General features: G+C 39.4%; 1 protein-coding gene across 1 annotated transcript in view; it reads right to left on the bottom strand.

The window, feature by feature from the left end:
- The window catches only part of LOC308682316 (gamma-aminobutyric acid receptor subunit pi), a gene marked incomplete at its 3' end in the record, with an annotated part of 55666 nt that extends 41489 nt beyond the window's left edge, over positions 1-14177 (bottom strand). The window contains exon 1 of the mRNA XM_081351977.1: positions 14092-14177. The remainder of the gene's footprint in view (positions 1-14091) is intronic.
- Positions 14178-18082: the final 3905 nt, after the last annotated feature.

An 18082-nucleotide genomic window follows, 5' to 3' on the forward strand; every position in this document is an offset into this window, starting at 1 on the left:
AAAGGTAAGCGAGGCCATGTAAACATTTAAAAACAAGCAGAAGCTCTTTAAAAATCAATTCTATAGCGGACTGGGAGACAATGTGAAGACATTAAAACAGGAGTAATATGTGACCCTGGACCACAAAACCAGTCACATGGGTACATTTTTTTTAAACTGAGATGTATATATCATCTAAAAGCTGAATAAATAAGCTTTCCATTGATGTATGGTATGTTATGATGATACGAATTTGAAAAATTTGAAAATCTGGAATCTGAGGGTGCAAAAAAATCTAAACATTGAGAAAATCACCTTTAAATTTGTGCATTTATGCTCGCGATTGTGCTGCATTCACTCACAATGTTTTTTATATATATATATATATATATATATATATATATATATATATTTACGGTAGGAAATTTATAAAATATCTTCATGGAACATGATCTTTACTTAATATCCTAATGATTTTTGGCATAATATAAAAATCGATAATTTTGACCCATATAATGTATTGTTGGCTATTGCCACAAATATACCCGTGCGACTTATGACTGGTTTTGTGGTCCAGGGTCACATAACGATCGGCACACAGGGTCAAAAGACACGCTTCGACTCGCTCAGCAGAACGACTGTGAAAGAGTCTTTTGTACTGTTGAAGCGCTGGCTCTTTTGACAGTCAGTGTATTAAGCTGCTAGTTGCTTACAAGAGTCATTTCATACATGCATTTATACATCATTTTATATGATAAGGTCCACTTAGAACGTTAGACATGATTTAGTGTGGCTAAAGTCAATGCATTTTTATGAGCATTTTCCACATGGTCATTGTTTGTCATTCTGTATAAGTATATTTGAGTATCACTGTTTTTTTAGCATCTCGCATATTTAATTTCATTAATCCATTAAGTAAGAAAAACAGCATGTTTTGTTATAATGTAAAAACTCACTGACCAACTCCCAGAGAAAACTCAGAATGCATCTCTTTACTCTTCATGCAGATTACTGTAATTCTCTTAACAAGTGTCCTAGTTTTATCACTGCTAGTTTTATCACATAACACACAAAAGCCCTATTCGGACAGTTAATTGTTTCTCCTGGGGTCGTGAGGTATTTTCAACATTTACAGGGTTAGTCTGTGTTTTTATTGCCGTCCGAATCCACATATCTGAGTTTACAAGAAGAGATCACTTCAAAATTCACTGTTTAAATCGTCCTTGCTCACTGCGACACCGGCCGTACGACAACTGTGGCGCTTCACTGTAATTTGCATGAATTATTTTAAAGACATTCACTTTTATCACTGAAATGCTGTAAAGTATTTACAAGAACAATATACAAGAAAAAAAACATTTGAACATTTGAACGGAAACATTTGAAACGGGTCGTTATTGTGGCAGCAGCAATATATGGAATACAATTTTAAAATAGGGTATTATGCACAACATTAAAAATACAAACCAATCTCATGTAAATAAGAGGCTGCATTATCTTAACCACTAATTTCCATATTCCATCTTTTTGAGACAAAATGCGAGACAGAAAACCATTTCAAATAAAGCGTACACGTATCTAGGTTCCTATTTTTAAAAATTAGATTTATTAAATTAAATACAAATTTATTCGTATTATTCCAAGCATATGACATTTTATTTGCAGCAGACAATCATGTGACTGAACAGAAGCTCGTTCGCGGGTTCGTGGGATTAAAAATATATATATATATTATATACAAATATATTTATTACAGACGTCCACATGAGTAACAATTACCGTCCGAATAGGGCTAAACAGTTAATGGTTGACTAACATAGTATGGAAACAAAAAATACTATGGAAGTCAATGGGGCCAATCAACTGTTTGGTGTCCAACATTTCCCGTGTGTAGCAACTACATGTACATTCAATACCAAAAAGTGATTTTGACGATTAATCGAGTCATCGGATATTTTTTTAAGGTAATAAAAGTAGACCCAAGCTAACAATAGCCTTTAAAATTACTTAAAATACATAGCATAATAACAATGAGGCAATAATATTTGGTTCAAATAAAGTATCAAAAGCAAGTAATCATGTGGTTTTATAGATTGAATGGCGATTATATTGCCAAGGTGTGCGTAGAGGGTTGTGTCACCGAACGTCCTCTCCCAGTAGGCATCACAGATGGCATAAACCGTCTTCTTCAGAGCAAGACTCTCCGTTTGAGGAAACTACTTGGTCTTGAGAGCAGACAGACGTACAATTTACCCTTTAGGCCAGTGAAATCTGCTATAACGCACTGTAGAGTTCAACAGAGCTTTCAAACACCAGCAGCGGATACAAACAGAAGGTATTCCCAATCAAGCGGAAGTCATTTCCCAGAAACACCGCTCCAGCACTCATCTACACATTATATAATTAATAGAAATCTTAATTCTAGCTTTGCAAAACTGATGCCTTACTCTGGAGTCGCTTTCTCTTAGTCTTTACTTTTTTTCCCCAAATGCACCTTGCTGGGAGGATGAAAGCACAAGAAACGTCTTCAGAGATATCAAACATCCAGATGGTTCATCCAGAAGGGTCTGACTCTTGCCATTTTTCAACGAGGGAAGCAAATGCATGCTTACGACATCCTGAGCACGCATGAGAAATCTTCTAAATAAAGATATGCCATGATATGAATGAAGAATACAACATTGGTACACGGTTTTGCCACTCAATGGCACAGTCAAGTCAAGTCATCTTCATTTATATAGCGCTTTTAACAATGTAGATTGTTTCAAAGCAGCTTTAGAGAGATAAGCGTATAATTTAAGGTAACAGAGATTGTTTTGGCTTTATAGCGGTTCTTTAATAAAGTTATTTTCCATCTAAAGTTAGTTTTGATTGATTTGCTTCCGTCGCAACGATCATTTGTTATTAAATTAGGGGCCGCTAAGACGACACCATTCTCTCTACACAGACTTTAAACGCGAACCTGTGAGAAACGCTGATGGCGTTCACATGCGCATTAAGAATTGGTTCTATAGTTATGTGCGTTTGAATATATGTGCGCAGGTTTGTAATTCCCTACAAACCAAGCCTAAACAAAGTACTGGTCTTTCCTTATAAATTTTGGGATCAACACACAGGGATCAACACTAGAGTGAAGTATGAAACATGAAACTTATTTAACTGTTTGGAATGAAACAATTAACTATTTTAAACATGGAAACGCCAACAATTCTATCATATCAGCATAACAGGTGCAGGAAAAAAATACAATATGTATTATAATCCATAACTACAAAGAACTGAATCCACAGCTCTAACTCTCACGTATCAATATGATTGTTCCCGATCAAATCAACAAACACTTTCAGGAATCACTGAAGCTTAACAGTTCAAGAAGTGCATCAAATACACAACAAAAATCTGAAGCCGAAATAAATAATACATAAGTTGGCATATTTTGCATTTCTGTTCCAATTATTTTAAGAATGCGACATAGAAGCTTTTAAAATTCAGGAAACGGGTAAGTGTGAATCCAAGAGGAAATAAATAATTGCCTGGAAATGTTGTATTACATTGTGGGTGTTAATGAAGACCTGGAAACCCAAAGCACAGGATAATAGAGACACCAGAATAAACATATTCATGATTCTGAAGCTGAAAATACAGAATAATTTTAGATAAATATATGCTTGCGCTCTTTCCAGCCACAAGAAATCCAGCCATATATGCGTCCTTGGTCACAATCACACAGCCGTTGGGTCACAGACACACACACACACGGTCATCAGATCCAGGCCGTCCAGCGGATCCTCCGGCTCAACAGGAGTTTGTGGCCAGTGCCTGAGGAAATTGAATTGGTGCAAGTGTGACTTTTGAGTTTAAGTTGACATGAAAAGGGCGAAAGGAAAGGGGAAAAAGCATCATGTGACACAGCTTTATCTAAATTCCTGTCTTACTCTTTTCATCACTTTTTTATCTTTCTCTCTCTTTGCTTAAAAGAGCAAGTGAATATGACTCACGTAGTCAGGCGGGAAAACCAAGCAAATTTCTCCACGACCTTTGACCTCCGCCTGCCTAGTTCATACAACAGATGCTCAGTCCTAAAACTGTAATCATAAGTGACTAAGACCGTCTGACTGCGATATATTCCCATCCAACTATTGTGTGTGTGAGAATCAATACTTTGTCAACTTGTCAACACGATATTAGAGATGCTTCGATCAGGATTTTTGCAGCCAATACAGACTTATGATCCTTCAAGCTTTATATAAGTGATATGCAAGCTCTCTTTTGACTGTTCATTTTTGATGATTTCATGCAATTTCAAGTGGTATACTTAAAAGTAATGGCTTATAATCAATTGCTGTTCAACATTTTTGATCGTCTGAGACCAGCCACCCGGACAGCTGCTGCAACAATCGGTTTGCATAACCAAAGAATTTCTGCACAAACTGTCAGAAACCGTCTCAGGGAAGCTCATCTGCATGCTCGTCGTCTTCATCGGGGTCTCGACCTGACTGCAGTTCCTCGTCGTAACCGACTTGAGTGGGCAAATGCTCACATTCGATGGCGTCTGGCACTTTGGAGAGGTGGGGTTATGGTATGGGCACACAGGTGCATTTTATTGATGGCATTTTGAATGCACAGAGATACCGTGATGAGATCCTGAGGGCCACTGTTGTGCCGTTCATCCACGTCCATCACCTCATGTTGCAGCATGATAATGCACGGCCCCATGTTGCAAGGATATGTACACAATTCCTGGAAGCTGAAAACATCCCAGTTCTTGCATGGCCAGCATACTTTCCGGACACGTCACCCATTGAGCATGTTTGGGAGGCTCTGGATCGGCGTATACGACAGCGTGTTCCCGGTCCTGCCAAGATCCAGCCATTGAAGAGGAATGGGGGGGGGGGGGGGGGGTCAATACAATATCATCCCGCTGGACAATACAGTAAAAATGCACATTTTAGAGTGGCCTTTTATTGTGGCCAGCCTAAGGCACACCTGTGCAATTGTCATACTGTCTAATCAGCATCTTGCTATGCCACACCTGTGAGGTGGATGGATTATCTCTGCAAAGGAGAAGTGCTCACTAACTCAGATTTAGACAGATTTGTGAACAATATTTGAGAGAAATAGGCCTTTTGTGCACATAGAAAAAGTCTTAGATCTTTGAGTTCAGCTCATGAAAAATGGGGGCAAAAACAAAAGTGTTGCGTTTATAATTTTGTTCAGTGTGTGTGTGTGTATATATATATATATATATATATATATATATATATATATATATATATATATACAGTATATATATATATATATATATATATATATATATATATATATATATATATATATACAGTATATATATATATATATATATATATATATATATATATATATATATATATATACACACATACATATATAGTAATGATTATCCTATACTGGCCCATGTAGATTCAAAATAAGATAAAAAGGGCAGCCAGACCCCATAAAACTTTGCAGAAGAACTTTCGGATAATATATTTAAGATGCTCTTGCCTTTTTCCAACTGAGAAGAATCAGGCGTCTAGCCAATAATGTGGAGAAAGCCATGAGCTCTCTCTGATTGGCTGTTAGCTGCATTTCTTCTGGCACTACCCTAAAGATGGAAGTCAGAGGATTGGGATCAAGACCTTAGTTGCATATAAATGAAAAGGTTCTGAAAATGTCTGTCCAGAATGTTATTAATCTGGGGCAGACTACATTTGGGGCATCTTGCGTCAGACCCTGGACACATTTTAGCCAGCTTGCTCCTAGAAAGATGGAGCCCGTGAAGTGAATGTAATGTGATTTTAACCCATTTTTGCACATACACTATTTGTAATTTGCTCTTATTTTAATACGGACTTGTCTTTAACAATATTAATTATGTATGAATTCGTTTTTGGTGTCATCACCTTATTTATTAAGGTCGCATGGATCAAAAACAACTAAAACAATAGCCTAACTAAGCCTATTTTATTTAATTTAATTTATTTATTACTTTTGTGTGTTGGGGCCAGTGAACATTTTGGCAGGCAAGTAAAAAATTCAACCACAGTAGAAAAAATCCTTAGCGTTGAGCCCTGAATAAGTTTACATTCTTTTTTGTTAACACAATTTCAGTTAACATTTATTTTGTTTCAAAAAACGAAAATGTTTTTATGGTTTGGTTTTAGCTTACGATAATATCCCTGGCCAAGTGTGAAGTTCCACAGAAGCAAGGAAGTCATACAGGTTTGGAACGACATGAGAGTGAGCAAATGATGACAGAATGGTATTTTTTTTAATGAGCTGTTCATTTAAGCATCCATTTTGGGTAAAACATGCTAGATGAAACTACAGTCCAATCAATCAAGGAAACCTGACACAGTCAAAAAATGGATTCTCATTGCCAGCAAAAGAGTGGATAGTGATAAGTAGTAATGCATGTTCATGTGAAAATATACCAATAATGATCATTATTTTTTGTGTGCCCAAAAAGAGCTTGCTCATTAAGGACTAACTATCCAAACTGAGCATCTCTGTTTTTACATCCACCCGAAAACCTACAAACTCAACACACACATCTAAAGACACGGCTTGAACTCTCGTCTGTAAGGACACGCACATTCTCTAGATGCATGAAAATGCAAGAGGATAGAGATGAGCCAATATCAAATATGACAACACCGACTCCAAATCCCATAACGCACCTGTGCCAGGGAGCACATGAGTTTTAATCAGTCAGAACAAACGAGCTTCATCTATAATGTGTGCCCATCTGGTAACAGCAGCGGGACAGGTAGAATGGTTCACAGAATACAAATTACAAGGTTGTGACGATAGATGAAGATAGTGTGTAATGACAATAACCAAAGATATCGTCAACGGCATCAGCTATATTAAGAGGATTTGGCATTTCCAGTTAATATATTAAATTATTATTAGGCGAGGCAATTATTAGTATTAAATTAATATTATATAATATTTAGCATAACTGACGCTCTGCGAGGATAATATAAAGGCTTCGATAGATTAGCCTACTCATCACAGGAAAACTTTTGAAAACGTTTACGTGTATTATATTAATGTTGTCACGATACAATACCTGACTAAAATACCTCGACACCGATACTGAATCGATACCGTGGCAAGAAAACTAAAACAGTAAATGAATAATATGACAGGACTTATTGTTATTGTTTTATAAATTCATTTTATATTAAAGTTATTCAGTCAAGCAGTGGATGGTTTTCTATTTTCTTTTGATGTTTGATTAACATTAATATTAGGCTGCCGTCACTTTAAGACCTGCACGGATCCAATATAATGATGCACATCTGATTTCTTTCTCAACTGTTTGCATTCACTAAAGGCATTCCCAGTTGTGTTAACGTGAATCAATCATGAAAATCATGAGCAGCTTTATTTCATACACCAACTTTCAAAAGCAACTTGTTTAACACAAAATACTTCTCTTCTCATTTTTGAATTGATTCAATGTTTATATTTTGATGATTAATTTAAATCAAGCCATTAAAAATGGAAATCAGATTAATGAGTTGATTTAAATTTGTTTAAATGTTTAAATATGTCATTTTGGTGATCAAAGATGAGTTTTAAGGGATAAAATGATTGACTACAGGGGGACTTTAAATGTAGACATCAGTGCTCTCTATCACTGTTGACAAAACAATCCACAATCTGAGGCATTATTTCTCAGCTGTCCTCTTTATGAAATTATGGTAATTCTGACCTGATGGGAAAACCTCGATTCAGAAGTTTAGCTGCTTACAACAGTGAAATTCCCAAAGGATATTTCATTCAGTGAGGACTTATACACAGTGGAGGACGCATGAGAAAAAATAATAATCAGCTGTCACACTTTCTACAAGATTTGTCACTACAGTTTGCAAAGAGCCCAAAGGTCAAGGCAGAGGAAGATAGAAAACCAAAATCAAGACAAGAAACACCCACACAGCTGAAAATGCAGGAAGATCCAGAGAGATTCTTCCACTACTAGGTGAGCAACACGACAACCCTCCCACCGAGCCACAGATAATGTGATTGATAGCCAATCAAGCCTGTAAGACTGATGGGAGTTGCTGCTTTAGGAAGGCCATCAATGATCATAGCCTTTGTCCCTTGTGTGGAATCATTGTTATATTGTTTTTGACCTTCAGTAGGACAGAATCCATGCAGTCATTCATGACACCAACAACACAGCCTCTCAACCCAACTTTCATCTGCTGGACGATACAACAGGGCAAGTAGCAATTGACAGGTGAAAATCATAAATCTCATTAATTGCTTGGCCTTCACGTGGAGACAGAAATGTTTTTATTATGAGCTCTGACCTCATGAATGAACAAGCAAATTTACAAGTGGGAACCCATGTTGTTTTAGTGCCATTGATATACTATTAGATTTTGTAACTATTTTGGAATTAATTAATTTGGAACAATCAACCTAATGGTTGACTAACGGTAAATAGAGGATATGCATTGACGTCACTTTACCTCAGCCGGCCTAAGTTGCAGAAGAGCTGATGAGTGACTGGATTTAATGGGGGTAACTAAGAAAACGCGAGTAAAACACACGATTTTCAGTTTAAACTAAAGATTGGACTCGATATAGTGTTCCTTACAACTTACCACAGATCCACAGTGGATATTGACATGAAGCCAGGAATCGTGTTTCCTGACATTTATATGAGCCTGATTTCGACGCCAGGGAACATAAAGCAAATTTGCCAGTTAGCGCTTTATATAACTACAATTGTCATGATTCTGCCTTGTGTTTTAGTAGTTCTCTAGTCTTGTGGCAGGATCATGACAGACCCATGTTTTGTGTACAAGCGCTTGGTCATTAGTTTGGCCATGTGCTTGTGTTGTCTCGTTTCCCAGCCCCGCCCTCCTTGTTACCCTCATTTAGTAATTATCTCCTCCTAATATTCACCTGTTTCCCTCATTAGTTTGTCCCTATTTAATCCCCTTGTGTTTGCTGTCCTTTGTCGGTTCATTGTGAAATGTGTATCTGTGAATTGTTGTTGCTGTGAATACTTTGTCTAGAGTTTTTGTTAGTGAAGTTTATTGTCTTTATATAGTTAAGCCTTGTCAGTCTAGTCACCCGTTACCTGTGTTGTTTTGCCCCCTCGTGGGTTTTGTTTTCTGTTTTATATCAATAAATCCCGTTTGTATTGTGTACTGTCTGCGCTTGGGTTCATCTTGTTGCACGCCCGTGACAGAATGAACCGACCACAACTGAACCCAGCAGACAGTTTGTCCTCGTCCCTTCAGTCTCCAGCGGACCCTCTGGAGGATTGGTGGCTCAAGGCCATCTCCGACTCCAAGATGGGAAAACTGCCAATTCCTCCCCAGGAAGAACGATATCTAAATGAGTATGTCCGGGTCGTGGAGGAGAGGAGGTGTTTTTTACCTGAGAGCCTCCTTAATCGCTACCTCATTGCGGGCCTTAATGATATCCCCCCTCTGGCTAAACGGGAGAGGCTGGTCTGTCGTCCTTTCCAGGAGATGGTGGCCCACCTGTCACGGAGAGACCCGCCCAGTGCCACTAGCCCACTTCCACCTGGCATGCTGCCCGTGATCCCGGAGGGTCGTGTTCTTGCCGTGGCTACGCTGGGGGACCAGACTGTTTTCTCCACTACTCCCAAAGTGGCTACTCTTCGCGGCAAGCGGGGAAGACGGCTGTCCTGGGAGTCCGCATCAGAGGCCTCATCGACGGAGTCTACACCTCCCGGGACTGTCTTCCCAGCGCCTGTTCCAATTCCCGTGGAACTCCATAGAGTCACCAGTCCAGCAACAGCCTCGGTACCACGGCCCAGAAGGAAGAAGAGGAGGAGAGGAACCTCCCAACCGTCGTCCTTGCCTGGTCCTGAGCCCGCTGCAGCCGTGAGCGCTGTCCCAGAACCCGCTGCAGCAGTGGGGAAACAGACTGTGGTGAGTGCGGCAGAGAGGTCCGTGGCCGATTCAGCTGCCAAAGAGGTTTTGCGGTCTGTTTCTGCTGATACTTTATCTAAGTACCTCGAGAGCCTAGTCCGGATCTTGGAGGCCCCTGTCAAGGCTGCAGCGGAGAGCGCCGTGCCCCAGGCTGCAGCGGAGAGCGCCGTGCCCCAGGCTGCAGCGGAGAGCGCCGTGCCCCAGGCTGCAGCGGAGAGCGCCGTGCCCCAGGCTGCAGCGGAGAGCGCCGTGCCCCAGGCTGCAGCGGAGAGCGCCGTGTCCAAGTCGGCAGCGGAGAGACCCCCTGTTCCTCCTGTTCCCCCTGTTGCCGCCCCTGTTGTGACTTCCCCTGTTCCCAAGACCCTGTGTGTTTCCTCAGCCACCCCTGTCACAACTAAGCCCTGGACTGTTCCCTCCAGGACCCCTCCTCATGGTTCCCAGTCATCCCGCATTCCTCGTCCTAAGCCCCCTTCCCGTGAACCCAAGACCCCCAGTTCACCTATCCAACCCGGACTTTTCCCCAAGGACACTGTGTTTCCCCCACCTCCCCTTCCTTGTTTGTTTTTTCTTATTTTTCACCCCAATCCTGTTATCGTTTATTCTTGTTTGCCACTGTTGTTGTTCGTCATGTTTTGCTGGTTTGTGTCTTTGTCTCAGTCGGTCATGTCTCGTGTTTAATGTCCTCTTGAGGAGCGTCTGGTAGCCGCTCCTTAAGGGGGGGGTTCTGTCATGATTCTGCCTTGTGTTTTAGTAGTTCTCTAGTCTTGTGGCAGGATCATGACAGACCCATGTTTTGTGTACAAGCGCTTGGTCATTAGTTTGGCCATGTGCTTGTGTTGTCTCGTTTCCCAGCCCCGCCCTCCTTGTTACCCTCATTTAGTAATTATCTCCTCCTAATATTCACCTGTTTCCCTCATTAGTTTGTCCCTATTTAATCCCCTTGTGTTTGCTGTCCTTTGTCGGTTCATTGTGAAATGTGTATCTGTGAATTGTTGTTGCTGTGAATACTTTGTCTAGAGTTTTTGTTAGTGAAGTTTATTGTCTTTATATAGTTAAGCCTTGTCAGTCTAGTCACCCGTTACCTGTGTTGTTTTGCCCCCTCGTGGGTTTTGTTTTCTGTTTTATATCAATAATTCCCGTTTGTATTGTGTACTGTCTGCGCTTGGGTTCATCTTGTTGCACGCCCGTGACAACAATATGCACTCACCTAAAGGATTATTAGGAACACCTGTTCAATTTCTCGTTAATGCAATTATCTAATCAACCAATCACTTGGCAGTTGCTTCAATGCATTTAGGGGTGTGGTCCTGGTCAAGACAATCTCCTGAACTCCAAACTGAATGTCAGAATGGAAAAGCAATTTTGAGCGTGGCATGGTTGTTGGTGCCAGATGGGCCGGTCTGAGTATTTCACAATCTGCTCAGTTACTGGGATTTTCACGCACAACCATTTCTAGGGTTTACAAAGAATGGTGTGAAAAGGGAAAAACATCCAGTATGTGGCAGTCCTGTGGGTGAAAATGCCTTGTTGTTGCTAGAGGTCAGAGGAGAATGGGCCGACTGATTCAAGCTGATAGAAGAGCAACTTTACCTGAAATAACCACTCGTTACAACCGAGGTATGCAGCAAAACATTTGTGAAGCCGCAACACGCACAACCTTGAGGCGGATGGGCTACAACAGCAGAAGACCCCACCGGGTACCACTCATCTCCACTACAAATAGGAAAAAGAGGCTACAATTTGCACGAGCTCACCAAAATTGGACAGTTGAAGACTGGAAAAATGTTGCCTGGTCTGATGAGTCTCGATTTCTGTCGAGACATTCAGATGGTAGAGTCAGAATTTGGCGTAAACAGAATGAGAACATGGATCCATCATGCCTTGTTACCACTGTGCAGGCTGGTGGTGGTGGTGTAATGGTGTGGGGGATGTTTTCTGGGCACACTTTAGGCCCCTTAGTGCCAATTGGGCATCGTTTAAATGCCACGGCCTACCTGAGCATTGTTTCTGACCATGTCCATCCCTTTATGACCACCATGTACCCATCCTCTGATGGCTACTTCCAGCAGGATAATGCACCATGTCACAAAGCTCGAATCATTTCAAATTGGTTTCTTGAACATGACAATGAGTTCACTGTACTAAAATGGCCCCCACAGTCACCAGATCTCAACCCAATAGAGCATCTTTGGGATGTGGTGGAACGGGAGCTTCGTGCCCTGGATGTGCATCCCACAAATCTCCATCAACTGCAAGATGCTATCCTATCAATATGGGCCAACATTTCTGAAGAATGCTTTCAGCACCTTGTTGAATCAATGCCATGTAGAATTAAGGCAGTTCTGGAGGCGAAAGGGGGTCAAACACAGTATTAGTATGGTGTTCCTAATAATCCTTTAGGTGAGTGTAGGTCTAAATCCATGTGATCACTTATATCAATGTTATATGTCTCATCATATCGTCCAGCCCTAAAACTTGTATAGTTTTTGTCAGTGTTTATTTAAAAACATCAAATTATGCAGAATATACGATGGCAAATAATTAATGAGTTGTCAATACAATATATAGGGTATGATTTTACCCATAAATTCAGCATATTGACAAAAAATGATAACTATAAATCCACCTTTCTCTGCCTGGATCCAGTTGTTTCTGTGAATCACAGCGATCCATTTGCTTCTCTGTTCTGTAGCTTTCTGTAAAAATATACCTCAGATTTCTTGTCAAATCTAATAATACAGTCAATCTCAAAGCTCTTTCCCGTTTTAGATGTGTTTTGTGTGTTTTTTGCAGCATTAATGCTGAAAACCAATGTTGCCACTTAGTCTTTTTGCCACTCAGTGGGTGATGACATCACGCGCATACACACTTTTGGTCAATGTTAAATATAATAAAATTGATAGAAAGCTTCAGAATGATTTTTTTCAGACTCAGATGCACGACATGTCATTGAAGGCAACATTAGTGAAGTAACCGGATCATAAACTCTACTCGACGACTAACACAAAAGTTTAATAGTTGCACTGAAGTATGAGCAATAGTTGACAAAATATGAATGTATATTTCACTGCCCTGATTCTAACACTCTCTATATATTTAGTTTCCACTCTACTTTATCAGAAAAAGTAAATCCAGCTCCACTATGAGAATTCTGTATTTTTTGAGCGCCTGATCTACATCCACACACTTGATGTGACGGGGGAATGTGACTCTGAAAATCCCGGTTCTGGAATTTTGATGATAAGAGGAGACGATGTTCCCCACTCATTTATGTTAATCCTGTTCATTCCCACTCCTACATTTTCCCTGCATGTCATGCTTGACTCAAGAACTGCTGAAGGACCGACATCAGCATATTGAGCCATAACACTGTGCAATGCTATATTACATCTCATCCACAGCTGTAACACATACTAATACACGCGATTATGATATAAACATTATCTGACGACACAAGATTATCTCTGAATATATATGCACTATATACCGTGCAATTATAATATGAAATGCACTAAAAGATAGTAATGCAAGACAACCAATCACATTATCCAAATCTTCAACTGCATAAACGTGCCAATAAATTGAGTTTGCCGATGACTGCCAGCCAAACCACTCAACGCCCTAATGAATGTCATGTATGTTACACAAGGCATATGTGACAGACACATTTACATCATATAACATTCAACAACATACTGTATGTACAGAATTTTCTCTGCACACTACATTTATTCAGTCTGAAATAAGGGATAACTGAAGACGAATCGCGCGTTTCATGGATCGAACTGATCACGTGCTATCGGAAATGTCCAACTTCCCACTTTTGAAGTCGTGATTACGAGCTTATCACGTTCAAATTTTGATTTGAGAGGGCGTTCATGTCCTACTGTTTAACTAGGAAACTAGTATTTATGATAATTTCTATAGGAAGTGAAGACAGCGTTAATTATTGTATTCTTATCCAAGATACACATTCAAGACACAATGTCAAGAGTTCACAAAAACATACTCCATAAAGCATCATTCTAATCATTTTTACATTTAACTTACCTTAGTAACATTTAATTAGCTAATTCTTATTAAGAACGTACTAATTGTAAAGCTATTTTTAACTGCGTAACCGTCGAGTTCACTGGAAACGTCAGAAATCCTGTCAGCTTTCTCTTACCTGTGGCGCCGTGTGTAAACGGGCATTTCTCAGAAATATCAGGATGATCTGAGCAGCGGGTTCCACAGAGACATTGATCTCCACTTGACATCTAAATAAAAGTAGTTATTAGCAGTACTTTATTCCGGGTTATGGACGCGCGTTATGAGCAAGCGTCCGCGAAGCTGCGCGCGAGAGCAAATGATTCCCACGCGCGCGCTCTGACTGGGAGTGATTTGCGCGCCAATCACGCGCCTCCCGCTTTTTACCCCCAAAACGAGATTCGCTTAGTCAGTGTTTGTGATTGACAACCGTGTTTACTATCAAGGATGACTTACTTGTAAGGCTACAAGAGCGGAGACTGTCTGTGACCAGGTAAGCGATTTATCCAGCCTTCAGTTAACTGTGAAATCCCGTTGTTCTAAAGAGAGAAACCCGTAATTTAGAGCGTAAATGGAAACAAACCAACTTAGAGGTCTTTAGAATCGCATGGAAAGACAGTATGTCACGTTATAAAAAGGCCCTAAAAGCGGCCAGGGCTGAGCATCTACGCAAACTAATAGAAAACAACCATAACAATCCTAAGTTCTTATTTAACACTGTGGCGAGACTAACAAATAAACAGATGTCTCCTGAACAAAGTATTCCATTACAGTTTAGTAGTAATGATTTCATGAAGTTCTTCACTGAGAAAATAGAAAACATCAGAACCACAATTGTAAACGTTCAATCCTCAATCGCGCCTTATAATTCAGCCTCAATTATCACGCCGCAAGAACAATTACAGTGCTTTTCAACTATAGAACAAAAAGAGTTAAATAAATTTATCATTTCCTCTAAAACAACAACATGTTTATTAGATCCCATACCAACTAAACTATTGAAAGAAGTGTTACCTGTAGTGGAAGAGCCTCTCCTCAATATTATTAACTCGTCTTTATCTTTAGGTCATGTTCCAAGAACATTTAAACTGGCAGTTATAAAACCTCTCATTAAGAAACCACAATTAGATCCGAATAATCTAGTAAATTATAGACCCATTTCAAATCTACCTTTTATGTCTAAAATACTAGAAAAAGTTGTGTCCGCTCAACTGGGCTCTTTCTTACAAGAAAATGACACCTATGAAAAGTTTCAGTCTGGGTTCAGGCCGCATCATAGCACTGAAACTGCGCTCGTTAAAATCACAAATGATTTACTTTTAGCTTCTGACCAAGGCTGTATCTCAATATTAGTTTTACTTGATCTTAGTGCTGCGTTCGATACTATAGATCATACAATACTCTTAGATCGACTACAAAATTATACTGGTGTTCAAGGACAAGCATTAAGCTGGTTTAGATCGTATTTATCTGACCGCTACCATTTTGTTTATTTAAATGGAGAAAAATCTATCATAACTCCAGTAAACTATGGAGTGCCGCAGGGATCTGTGTTAGGCCCTCTATTATTCTCAATATATATGCTACCACTTGGAAATATTATAAGGAAACATGGAATTAGTTTCCATTGTTATGCTGATGACACTCAAATCTATATTTCATCACGGCCAGATGAAAACGCTAAATTATCCAAATTGACAGAGTGTGTTAAAGATATAAAAGATTGGATGACGCATAATTTTCTTTTATTAAATCCAGACAAGACAGAGGTACTACTTATCGGTTCAAAAAACCACCCACAAAACCTCTCACAATACAACTTTAACATAGTAGGATGTCCTGTTACTTCATCCTCTACAGTAAAAGACCTGGGTGTTATATTAGACTGCAACCTGTCTTTTGAAAATCATATTTCATATGTTACAAGAACAGCCTTTTTCCACCTTAGAAACATTGCTAAGCTACGTAATATGCTATCAGTTTCTGACGCAGAAAAGTTAGTTCATGCATTCATGACCTCGAGACTAGATTACTGTAATGCGTTATTAGCCGGTTGTCCTGCATCCTTAATAAACAAGCTACAGTTAGTCCAAAATGCCGCCGCTAGAGTTCTAACTAGATCAAGAAAATATGATCATATAACACCGATTTTATCATCCCTACATTGGTTACCTATAAAGTCCCGTATTAATTACAAGGTATTGCTACTGACTTATAAAGCCCTAAACGGCTTAGCTCCAGTCTATTTAACCGATCTTCTATCGCCCTATAATCCATCGCGCTCTTTAAGGTCACTAAATTCGAGGCTTTTGGTCATACCTAGGATATCCAGATCCACCAAAGGAGGGAGAGCATTTTCACATTTAGCACCAAAACTCTGGAATAGTCTTCCGGATACTGTTCGTTGCTCAGACTCGCTCTCCCAGTTTAAAACTAGATTAAAGACGCATCTCTTCAGCCAGGCATTCATATAATACTTTTAATCCTACAGTTAAATCCGACCTCTAGTTCATAAACGCCAGAGGAGAACTGGCCCCCGACTGAGCCCGGGTTCTCCCAAGGTTTTTTTTTTTTCTCCATTAGGTCACCTGATGGAGTTTTTCGGTTCCTTGCCACTGTTGCCTTTGGCTTGCTCAGTTGGGGATATTTGGGGATATTTAATTGAATTAATCAATCAACGATACTATTGATCAGCATTACCGAACGTAGACGTTCCACTAGAAACAAACATTGATGTATTGTTCTAATTTATTACTGTGAAGCTGCTTTGATACAACCTGTGTTGTGAAAAGCGCTATATAAATAAACTTGACTTGACTTGACTTGACTTGACCCACAATCTTAATTAGGCTACGACATAAACAATTATGAAAAAAACTAAGTCATATTTATGACATATGGAATGTTGAAATTATGAGATAAAATCGAAGTGAGGACTCATACAACATTATAATTATGAGATTAAAAAATCGAAATTATGACTTTGACATTTCTCATAATCTCTTGACTTAGTATGTCATAGTTACGATTTACAGTAATATTTTTTATCTTATGTGGCAGAAATGGGCTTTATACTTTTTTATTTTATTTTATTTTTATACTTTATTTTAAAGGATTTTTAACTTTGAACTAACTTTGAACTGGATCAGTTGGTGTCTGCTATTGACTGAACAAGCATGTATCGTATAGCTAAGCACCTTTCCCACGTATCATCGGAGAGCTCAACTCCTGATTTGTAAATAACGAAAAAAATGTGCATGAGGCAAATCAAATTTCTCTCTTAACTGATTAAAAGATGCAAACCGTCCCTCAATATAAAGATATTTAATGGAAACCAAACCCTTTTCCCTCCAGACATGATAAGTTCTATCAGACCATGGGGGTAAAAAGGATTGATTGTAACTAATTGGCGTATGAACAGAGGTCTCCGGCAGGGACAGAACTTTTCTCATTTGATTTAAAATTTTGACAGAATTTGACAGAAAACAAAGCTTAATTTATTCAACTCTTTGGGCTTATCCAATTTGGAGAACAGCAGTGCCGTTAAGGAGGTGCCAACAGCCAGGTTGGTCTCCATTTGTACCCACAAGGGGGCCTCAGGGGTCTGATTACCCGGTGCCCCCTTCAGCCAGAACATTAAAGCCCTAATATTGGAAGCCCAATAATAATGTTTAAATACTGGCATACCCAGACCACCTGAAGACTTGGATTTCTGTAGATGACTCTTAGAAATCCGGTGGGTCTTATAATTCCAAAAATAAGACAGGATTATAGAATCCAGTTCCTTAAAGAAAGCAGAGGTAAGAAAAATAGGGAGATTTTTGACACAGATATAGGAATCTAGGAAGAGAAACCATTTTTAATTGAATTTATACGGCCAATCATAGACAATGGTAACATTTTCCAATTCCCTATTACTTTTGAGTTTAGAAAGAAACTCCACAAAATATTAATTTGGGATCTTTGGGGATTGTCAGTCCAAGATACGTGAAATGATCCCTAACTATCTTAAATGGCATATTCTCCAAAAAAACAGGGCTGTAAGTGTCAGAGTGAGGCATAAAGTTACTCTTTGACCATATCCCGATAGTCTCCCAAAAGAAGTAATTAAATCTAAGAGAATGGGAACT

Source organism: Scardinius erythrophthalmus, assembly GCF_964197995.2.
Source record: "Scardinius erythrophthalmus genome assembly, chromosome: 21".
NCBI classification, from domain to species: Eukaryota; Metazoa; Chordata; class Actinopteri; order Cypriniformes; family Leuciscidae; genus Scardinius; species Scardinius erythrophthalmus.